The following is a 7,500-nucleotide window of genomic DNA, read 5'->3' as shown; positions in this document are numbered from 1 at the left end:
AATTAGCAGGAGAAGGAGAGAAAGAGGAGGAGAAGTAGAAGTAGAAGTAGAAAAAGAGAGAGAAAAAATTGAAAACAACCGGAAAGAAGAAGTGGCGAGGGTGCTAGGGTGGCCAGCTTGAATAGGCGAGAAGACGGTGCTGCAGATGCCTACGGCCATACTAGTCTGAAAACGCCCGATCTCGTCTGATCTCGGAAGCTAAGCAGACTCAGGCCTGGTTAGTACTTGGATGGGAGACCGCCTGGGAATACCAGGTGCAGTAGGCTTTTGCGGCCAGCAGTGACTGCTCACGCCAAGCACTCTCCACACCAGAGGCAGGCCAACCTTTTGCTGCTCTCTGCGTCCTCGCCATTCCTCCCAACACTTGCCTGCGGGCTCAACTCAGGCAGGCGGCTTGGTCGGGCCATTCAGCTGCTGCAGCTTTGCCGGGCCTTTGCAACGCAGCACGGTTGTGTGCCTTGGCGTGCTGCACTTTGATGGGCACGCCAGCTGGCCCGTGTGGCCGCAAGCCAGTGTGTCGGCAGGACGTTCTCTCTCCTAGCCTGAAGGCGCCGCATGAATGCAAGTTGTGGCATTGGGGCTGGTGTGGAAAGCGAAGGAAGAGAGAGCTGGCTTGCATTGCCTGCCTGACCCTTGTGCTGGCTGTGCTGAGAGAAGTGCGCAGCATTGCAATGTGGAAAGGCAGCAGCGTGCAGGCGGCAGGCTGGTGTGAGGTAGGCGGGGCTTGCAGTTTTCCTTGAGGAGGTGGAGAAGAAAAAAGAGAGCTCGGTGGGGATGGCATGAAGGGGAGCGAGTATCAGGCATATAGGCTAGAATTAGCAGGAGAAGGAGAGAAAGAGGAGGAGAAGTAGAAGTAGAAGTAGAAAAAGAGAGAGAAAAAATTGAAAACAACCGGAAAGAAGAAGTGGCGAGGGTGCTAGGGTGGCCAGCTTGAATAGGCGAGAAGACGGTGCTGCAGATGCCTCCGGCCATACTAGTCTGAAAACGCCCGATCTCGTCTGATCTCGGAAGCTAAGCAGACTCAGGCCTGGTTAGTACTTGGATGGGAGACCGCCTGGGAATACCAGGTGCAGTAGGCTTTTGCGGCCAGCAGAGACTGCTCACGCCAAGCACTCTCCACACCAGAGGCAGGCCAACCTTTTGCTGCTCTCTGCGTCCTCGCCATTCCTCCCAACACTTGCCTGCGGGCTCAACTCAGGCAGGCGGCTTGGTCGGGCCATTCAGCTGCTGCAGCTTTGCCGGGCCTTTGCAACGCAGCACGGTTGGGTGCCTTGGCGTGCTGCACTTTGATGGGCCCGCCAGCTGGCCCGTGTGGCCGCAAGCCAGTGTGTCGGCAGGACGTTCTCTCTCCTAGCCTGAAGGCGCCGCATGAATGCAAGTTGTGGCATTGGGGCTGGTGTGGAAAGCGAAGGAAGAGAGAGCTGGCTTGCATTGCCTGCCTGACCCTTGTGCTGGCTGTGCTGAGAGAAGTGCGCAGCGTTGCAATGTGGAAAGGCAGCAGCGTGCAGGCGGCAGGCTGGTGTGAGGTGGGCGGGGCTTGCAGTTTTCCTTGGGGAGGTGGAGAAGAAAAAAGAGAGCTAGGTGGGGACGGCATGAAGGGGAGCGAGTATCAGGCATATAGGCTAGAATTAGCAGGAGAAGGAGAGAAAGAGGAGGAGAAGTAGAAGTAGAAGTAGAAAAAGAGAGAGAGAAAATTGAAAACAACCGGAAAGAAGAAGTGGCGAGGGTGCTAGGGTGGCCAACTTGAATAGGCGAGAAGACGGTGCTGCAGATGCCTACGGCCATACTAGTCTGAAAACACCCGATCTCGTCTGATCTCGGAAGCTAAGCAGACTCAGGCCTGGTTAGTACTTGGATGGGAGACCGCCTGGGAATACCAGGTGCAGTAGGCTTTTGCGGCCAGCAGAGACTGCTCACGCCAAGCACTCTCCACACCAGAGGCAGGCCAACCTTTTGCTGCTCTCTGCGTCCTCGCCATTCCTCCCAACACTTGCCTGCGGGCTCAACTCAGGCAGGCGGCTTGGTCGGGCCATTCAGCTGCTGCAGCTTTGCCGGGCCTTTGCAACGCAGCACGGTTGGGTGCCTTGGCGTGCTGCACTTTGATGGGCCCGCCAGCTGGCCCGTGTGGCCGCAAGCCAGTGTGTCGGCAGGACGTTCTCCTAGCCTGAAGGCGCCGCATGAATGCAAGTTGTGGCATTGGGGCTGGTGTGGAAAGCGAAGGAAGAGAGAGCTGGCTTGCATTGCCTGCCTGACCCTTGTGCTGGCTGTGCTGAGAGAAGTGCGCAGCGTTGCAATGTGGAAAGGCAGCAGCGTGCAGGCGGCAGGATGGTGTGAGGTGGGCGGGGCTTGCAGTTTTCCTTGGGGAGGTGGAGAAGAAAAAAGAGAGCTAGGTGGGGACGGCATGAAGGGGAGCGAGTATCAGGCATATAGGCTAGAATTAGCAGGAGAAGGAGAGAAAGAGGAGGAGAAGTAGAAGTAGAAGTAGAAAAAGAGAGAGAAAAAATTGAAAACAACCGGAAAGAAGAAGTGGCGAGGGTGCTAGGGTGGCCAACTTGAATAGGCGAGAAGACGGTGCTGCAGATGCCTACGGCCATACTAGTCTGAAAACGCCCGATCTCGTCTGATTTCGGAAGCTAAGCAGACTCAGGCCTGGTTAGTACTTGGATGGGAGACCGCCTGGGAATACCAGGTGCAGTAGGCTTTTGCGGCCAGCAGAGACTGCTCACGCCAAGCACTCTCCACACCAGAGGCAGGCCAACCTTTTGCTGCTCTCTGCGTCCTCGCCATTCCTCCCAACACTTGCCTGCGGGCTCAACTCAGGCAGGCGGCTTGGTCGGGCCATTCAGCTGCTGCAGCTTTGCCGGGCCTTTGCAACGCAGCACGGTTGGGTGCCTTGGCGTGCTGCACTTTGATGGGCCCGCCAGCTGGCCCGTGTGGCCGCAAGCCAGTGTGTCGGCAGGACGTTCTCTCTCCTAGCCTGAAGGCGCCGCATGAATGCAAGTTGTGGCATTGGGGCTGGTGTGGAAAGCGAAGGAAGAGAGAGCTGGCTTGCATTGCCTGCCTGACCCTTGTGCTGGCTGTGCTGAGAGAAGTGCGCAGCGTTGCAATGTGGAAAGGCAGCAGCGTGCAGGCGGCAGGCTGGTGTGAGGTGGGCGGGGCTTGCAGTTTTCCTTGGGGAGGTGGAGAAGAAAAAAGAGAGCTAGGTGGGGACGGCATGAAGGGGAGCGAGTATCAGGCATATAGGCTAGAATTAGCAGGAGAAGGAGAGAAAGAGGAGGAGAAGTAGAAGTAGAAGTAGAAAAAGAGAGAGAGAAAATTGAAAACAACCGGAAAGAAGAAGTGGCGAGGGTGCTAGGGTGGCCAGCTTGAATAGGCGAGAAGACGGTGCTGCAGATGCCTACGGCCATACTAGTCTGAAAACGCCCGATCTCGTCTGATCTCGGAAGCTAAGCAGACTCAGGCCTGGTTAGTACTTGGATGGGAGACCGCCTGGGAATACCAGGTGCAGTAGGCTTTTGCGGCCAGCAGAGACTGCTCACGCCAAGCACTCTCCACACCAGAGGCAGGCCAACCTTTTGCTGCTCTCTGCGTCCTCGCCATTCCTCCCAACACTTGCCTGCGGGCTCAACTCAGGCAGGCGGCTTGGTCGGGCCATTCAGCTGCTGCAGCTTTGCCGGGCCTTTGCAACGCAGCACGGTTGTGTGCCTTGGCGTGCTGCACTTTGATGGGCCCGCCAGCTGGCCCGTGTGGCCGCAAGCCAGTGTGTCGGCAGGACGTTCTCCTAGCCTGAAGGCGCCGCATGAATGCAAGTTGTGGCATTGGGGCTGGTGTGGAAAGCGAAGGAAGAGAGAGCTGGCTTGCATTGCCTGCCTGACCCTTGTGCTGGCTGTGCTGAGAGAAGTGCGCAGCGTTGCAATGTGGAAAGGCAGCAGCGTGCAGGCGGCAGGCTGGTGTGAGGTGGGCGGGGCTTGCAGTTTTCCTTGGGGAGGTGGAGAAGAAAAAAGAGAGCTAGGTGGGGACGGCATGAAGGGGAGCGAGTATCAGGCATATAGGCTAGAATTAGCAGGAGAAGGAGAGAAAGAGGAGGAGAAGTAGAAGTAGAAGTAGAAAAAGAGAGAGAAAAAATTGAAAACAACCGGAAAGAAGAAGTGGCGAGGGTGCTAGGGTGGCCAGCTTGAATAGGCGAGAAGACGGTGCTGCAGATGCCTACGGCCATACTAGTCTGAAAACGCCCGATCTCGTCTGATCTCGGAAACTAAGCAGACTCAGGCCTGGTTAGTACTTGGATGGGAGACCGCCTGGGAATACCAGGTGCAGTAGGCTTTTGCGGCCAGCAGTGACTGCTCACGCCAAGCACTCTCCACACCAGAGGCAGGCCAACCTTTTGCTGCTCTCTGCGTCCTCGCCATTCCTCCCAACACTTGCCTGCGGGCTCAACTCAGGCAGGCGGCTTGGTCGGGCCATTCAGCTGCTGCAGCTTTGCCGGGCCTTTGCAACGCAGCACGGTTGTGTGCCTTGGCGTGCTGCACTTTGATGGGCACGCCAGCTGGCCCGTGTGGCCGCAAGCCAGTGTGTCGGCAGGACGTTCTCTCTCCTAGCCTGAAGGCGCCGCATGAATGCAAGTTGTGGCATTGGGGCTGGTGTGGAAAGCGAAGGAAGAGAGAGCTGGCTTGCATTGCCTGCCTGACCCTTGTGCTGGCTGTGCTGAGAGAAGTGCGCAGCATTGCAATGTGGAAAGGCAGCAGCGTGCAGGCGGCAGGCTGGTGTGAGGTAGGCGGGGCTTGCAGTTTTCCTTGAGGAGGTGGAGAAGAAAAAAGAGAGCTCGGTGGGGATGGCATGAAGGGGAGCGAGTATCAGGCATATAGGCTAGAATTAGCAGGAGAAGGAGAGAAAGAGGAGGAGAAGTAGAAGTAGAAGTAGAAAAAGAGAGAGAAAAAATTGAAAACAACCGGAAAGAAGAAGTGGCGAGGGTGCTAGGGTGGCCAGCTTGAATAGGCGAGAAGACGGTGCTGCAGATGCCTCCGGCCATACTAGTCTGAAAACGCCCGATCTCGTCTGATCTCGGAAGCTAAGCAGACTCAGGCCTGGTTAGTACTTGGATGGGAGACCGCCTGGGAATACCAGGTGCAGTAGGCTTTTGCGGCCAGCAGTGACTGCTCACGCCAAGCACTCTCCACACCAGAGGCAGGCCAACCTTTTGCTGCTCTCTGCGTCCTCGCCATTCCTCCCAACACTTGCCTGCGGGCTCAACTCAGGCAGGCGGCTTGGTCGGGCCATTCAGCTGCTGCAGCTTTGCCGGGCCTTTGCAACGCAGCACGGTTGGGTGCCTTGGCGTGCTGCACTTTGATGGGCCCGCCAGCTGGCCCGTGTGGCCGCAAGCCAGTGTGTCGGCAGGACGTTCTCTCTCCTAGCCTGAAGGCGCCGCATGAATGCAAGTTGTGGCATTGGGGCTGGTGTGGAAAGCGAAGGAAGAGAGAGCTGGCTTGCATTGCCTGCCTGACCCTTGTGCTGGCTGTGCTGAGAGAAGTGCGCAGCGTTGCAATGTGGAAAGGCAGCAGCGTGCAGGCGGCAGGCTGGTGTGAGGTGGGCGGGGCTTGCAGTTTTCCTTGGGGAGGTGGAGAAGAAAAAAGAGAGCTAGGTGGGGACGGCATGAAGGGGAGCGAGTATCAGGCATATAGGCTAGAATTAGCAGGAGAAGGAGAGAAAGAGGAGGAGAAGTAGAAGTAGAAGTAGAAAAAGAGAGAGAGAAAATTGAAAACAACCGGAAAGAAGAAGTGGCGAGGGTGCTAGGGTGGCCAACTTGAATAGGCGAGAAGACGGTGCTGCAGATGCCTACGGCCATACTAGTCTGAAAACGCCCGATCTCGTCTGATCTCGGAAGCTAAGCAGACTCAGGCCTGGTTAGTACTTGGATGGGAGACCGCCTGGGAATACCAGGTGCAGTAGGCTTTTGCGGCCAGCAGAGACTGCTCACGCCAAGCACTCTCCACACCAGAGGCAGGCCAACCTTTTGCTGCTCTCTGCGTCCTCGCCATTCCTCCCAACACTTGCCTGCGGGCTCAACTCAGGCAGGCGGCTTGGTCGGGCCATTCAGCTGCTGCAGCTTTGCCGGGCCTTTGCAACGCAGCACGGTTGGGTGCCTTGGCGTGCTGCACTTTGATGGGCCCGCCAGCTGGCCCGTGTGGCCGCAAGCCAGTGTGTCGGCAGGACGTTCTCCTAGCCTGAAGGCGCCGCATGAATGCAAGTTGTGGCATTGGGGCTGGTGTGGAAAGCGAAGGAAAAGAGAGCTGGCTTGCATTGCCTGCCTGACCCTTGTGCTGGCTGTGCTGAGAGAAGTGCGCAGCGTTGCAATGTGGAAAGGCAGCAGCGTGCAGGCGGCAGGATGGTGTGAGGTGGGCGGGGCTTGCAGTTTTCCTTGGGGAGGTGGAGAAGAAAAAAGAGAGCTAGGTGGGGACGGCATGAAGGGGAGCGAGTATCAGGCATATAGGCTAGAATTAGCAGGAGAAGGAGAGAAAGAGGAGGAGAAGTAGAAGTAGAAGTAGAAAAAGAGAGAGAAAAAATTGAAAACAACCGGAAAGAAGAAGTGGCGAGGGTGCTAGGGTGGCCAACTTGAATAGGCGAGAAGACGGTGCTGCAGATGCCTACGGCCATACTAGTCTGAAAACGCCCGATCTCGTCTGATCTTGGAAGCTAAGCAGACTCAGGCCTGGTTAGTACTTGGATGGGAGACCGCCTGGGAATACCAGGTGCAGTAGGCTTTTGCGGCCAGCAGAGACTGCTCACGCCAAGCACTCTCCACACCAGAGGCAGGCCAACCTTTTGCTGCTCTCTGCGTCCTCGCCATTCCTCCCAACACTTGCCTGCGGGCTCAACTCAGGCAGGCGGCTTGGTCGGGCCATTCAGCTGCTGCAGCTTTGCCGGGCCTTTGCAACGCAGCACGGTTGGGTGCCTTGGCGTGCTGCACTTTGATGGGCCCGCCAGCTGGCCCGTGTGGCCGCAAGCCAGTGTGTCGGCAGGACGTTCTCTCTCCTAGCCTGAAGGCGCCGCATGAATGCAAGTTGTGGCATTGGGGCTGGTGTGGAAAGCGAAGGAAGAGAGAGCTGGCTTGCATTGCCTGCCTGACCCTTGTGCTGGCTGTGCTGAGAGAAGTGCGCAGCGTTGCAATGTGGAAAGGCAGCAGCGTGCAGGCGGCAGGCTGGTGTGAGGTGGGCGGGGCTTGCAGTTTTCCTTGGGGAGGTGGAGAAGAAAAAAGAGAGCTAGGTGGGGACGGCATGAAGGGGAGCGAGTATCAGGCATATAGGCTAGAATTAGCAGGAGAAGGAGAGAAAGAGGAGGAGAAGTAGAAGTAGAAGTAGAAAAAGAGAGAGAGAAAATTGAAAACAACCGGAAAGAAGAAGTGGCGAGGGTGCTAGGGTGGCCAGCTTGAATAGGCGAGAAGACGGTGCTGCAGATGCCTACGGCCATACTAGTCTGAAAACGCCCGATCTCGTCTGATCTCGG

At 57.0% G+C, this 7,500-nt stretch overlaps 10 non-coding genes across 10 annotated transcripts in view; all 10 read left to right on the top strand.

Annotated features, from left to right (window-relative positions):
- Positions 1–147: 147 nt before the first annotated feature.
- On the top strand, positions 148–266 carry LOC140412158 (5S ribosomal RNA). Its single transcript, XR_011941362.1, has one exon. It is a non-coding gene; the product is annotated as a 5S ribosomal RNA (ribosomal RNA).
- A 694-nt stretch (positions 267–960) lies between these two features.
- Positions 961–1,079, top strand: LOC140414531 (5S ribosomal RNA). Its single transcript, XR_011943669.1, has one exon. It is a non-coding gene; the product is annotated as a 5S ribosomal RNA (ribosomal RNA).
- Positions 1,080–1,773: 694 nt separating this feature from the next.
- LOC140412772 (5S ribosomal RNA) lies at positions 1,774–1,892 on the top strand. The gene has a single exon (XR_011941959.1). It is a non-coding gene; the product is annotated as a 5S ribosomal RNA (ribosomal RNA).
- A 690-nt stretch (positions 1,893–2,582) lies between these two features.
- Positions 2,583–2,701, top strand: LOC140413957 (5S ribosomal RNA). Its single transcript, XR_011943105.1, has one exon. It is a non-coding gene; the product is annotated as a 5S ribosomal RNA (ribosomal RNA).
- A 694-nt stretch (positions 2,702–3,395) lies between these two features.
- On the top strand, positions 3,396–3,514 carry LOC140412156 (5S ribosomal RNA). Its single transcript, XR_011941361.1, has one exon. It is a non-coding gene; the product is annotated as a 5S ribosomal RNA (ribosomal RNA).
- A 690-nt stretch (positions 3,515–4,204) lies between these two features.
- On the top strand, positions 4,205–4,323 carry LOC140414241 (5S ribosomal RNA). The gene has a single exon (XR_011943382.1). It is a non-coding gene; the product is annotated as a 5S ribosomal RNA (ribosomal RNA).
- Positions 4,324–5,017: 694 nt separating this feature from the next.
- Positions 5,018–5,136, top strand: LOC140414529 (5S ribosomal RNA). The gene has a single exon (XR_011943666.1). It is a non-coding gene; the product is annotated as a 5S ribosomal RNA (ribosomal RNA).
- Positions 5,137–5,830: 694 nt separating this feature from the next.
- On the top strand, positions 5,831–5,949 carry LOC140412155 (5S ribosomal RNA). The gene has a single exon (XR_011941360.1). It is a non-coding gene; the product is annotated as a 5S ribosomal RNA (ribosomal RNA).
- Positions 5,950–6,639: 690 nt separating this feature from the next.
- On the top strand, positions 6,640–6,758 carry LOC140413901 (5S ribosomal RNA). The gene has a single exon (XR_011943052.1). It is a non-coding gene; the product is annotated as a 5S ribosomal RNA (ribosomal RNA).
- A 694-nt stretch (positions 6,759–7,452) lies between these two features.
- LOC140412154 (5S ribosomal RNA) overlaps positions 7,453–7,500 on the top strand; it is a 119-nt gene continuing 71 nt past the window's right edge. The window contains exon 1 of the ribosomal RNA XR_011941359.1: positions 7,453–7,500. This exon is cut by the window's right edge and continues 71 nt beyond it. This is a non-coding gene — a ribosomal RNA (5S ribosomal RNA).

Source organism: Scyliorhinus torazame, chromosome 4 (genome assembly GCF_047496885.1).
Source record: "Scyliorhinus torazame isolate Kashiwa2021f chromosome 4, sScyTor2.1, whole genome shotgun sequence".
Lineage (NCBI taxonomy): Eukaryota > Metazoa > Chordata > Chondrichthyes > Carcharhiniformes > Scyliorhinidae > Scyliorhinus > Scyliorhinus torazame.
Note: the sequence above shows the minus strand (reverse complement) of the source record. Positions and strands in the feature narration are given on the sequence as shown.